This window comes from Mastomys coucha, unplaced genomic scaffold (genome assembly GCF_008632895.1).
Source record: "Mastomys coucha isolate ucsf_1 unplaced genomic scaffold, UCSF_Mcou_1 pScaffold2, whole genome shotgun sequence".
Classification (NCBI taxonomy): Eukaryota; Metazoa; Chordata; class Mammalia; order Rodentia; family Muridae; genus Mastomys; species Mastomys coucha.
Genome location: NW_022196902.1, coordinates 12,487,546 through 12,489,311, shown reverse-complemented (window position 1 = coordinate 12,489,311; position 1,766 = coordinate 12,487,546).

Sequence of the window (1,766 nt, the reverse complement as noted above, 5' to 3'; positions counted from 1 at the left end):
AAAAAAAAAAATCATGGAAACCCCACTAAGAATGGAAGTTCTCTCTCTTTTTAACCTTTTCCACCCTGCCCCTCCCTTAATTACAAGACTCAAGGTGGAGAGAGAGCAACAAGAAATAATCCCAGCAAGCTGAGAGTCGACAGAAAGTAAATGTTTCAGCCACTTTACCAACATTCAGGCTAAGAGTGTAGCTGTTCAAGCCTGTGTCAGCATGCTTGTCAGTCTTGAACCCTGCTGACTGATGTTTAGTCAAAATGAGTCACACTGACTCTGTCCAACTTTTCTGTTGATAGGTCAATTCCTAAAATGCATACATGATGCATGAAATGCATAAAAAGCCCCACAACTCTTTTGATAGTCATACCTCCCTGCTCACAAAACTCACTTGATTGTCATGAAGGTTCATTGGGGCTTCAGGGGCAACTTGGGCTATATAGTGAGTTCTAAGCCTGATTGGGCTAGAATGTGAGAGACCCTGTTTCCTCTTGTTACTAAGAACAGGCGTGTGCAGGGAGGGAATGAAGGAAGGAGGGAGAGAAGGAAGGAGGGTGAAATAAGTTTCTACTCGCTCGCTCCACAGTCTTCACATCACAGACCTGGAACAACTGCAGTCCTGGTCAGAGTAATAAAGCTATAAGCTTGGGAGGCATTGCTTACACAGACAGATGTGGGGAGTGGTCAGCTCTGGAGTCACTCTGAAGGGTAGTATCAGGCTGGTGGCTCGACAGTACTCACTCACTTAGTAAACACTGTTAGGATGGATGGCCTGCAAGTCACGCTGGGCAGCTCAGCTCAACTGGCTAGGATAGGAGCTGGACTGGCAAAGCACATGCTCTGTGCTGCCTAGCCAGCTGTCCTGTCCAGGGAGTATGCAGAGAAGTACAGCGACAGATGGGAGGCGAGAGCTGTACACCAGGCATGTATGTACATAGCAAGATGTGCAGTGAGCAGGCAGCAATCCAGGCACATCACAGTGTTAATGGCACTGGCTACAGTCTCCCAAAGGAGACAAATGAAAACAGAATGTGCTAAGTACTAGGAGAAATGGGAGCAAAGTTCTGTTGGCCACAGAGATGATGCGTAATGCGGAGTTCCTGCGCTGACTGTAAACAGTGTACTCTCCGCCAGGGAAGGAGGGCATCATGGAGTACAGGATATCTGCGCTGACTGTAGACAGTGTGCCCTCCGCCAGGGAGGGAGGGCATCATGGAGTACAGGATGCCTGCGCTGACTGTAAACAGTGTGCCCTCCGCCAGCCAGGGAAGGAGGGCATCGTGCAGGAGAGCAGGAAGGAGTTTGTCCTGTGTGGCACTGAGAGTCAAAGGGCAGACTCACAACCTTCAATCAATCACCCTGATTAAAAATAAAAAAGTCAAGTTCCTTTATAAATAAAGGGTTATTACCTTTCCCCTTTCTTTTGTTAAAATATTTATTTTTTACTTGCTTTAAGGAGGGAGCTACACATTTTATATAGTACATATGTGCTGCTTTTCAATTTTAGGATATGAGAAAAAAATTCTTCAAAAGTTAAGATCCATGAAGCATTACTGTGGGGAGTCAGGGAAGAGACCCAAGGACACAATCCTGTTACAGGAAGGAAGGAAGCTCATCAAAACGACACATGTTGATCTGAAAAGTTCTTTTAATTTCATTAAAACAATAAGAACTAGACGTTTATACACCTGCTTCCCAAGGCAGGGGAGAAGAGGGAAGAGGGTAACTTAGTGGTCAGTAAGCGATGACAAGCGATGACAAGTGATGGTGAT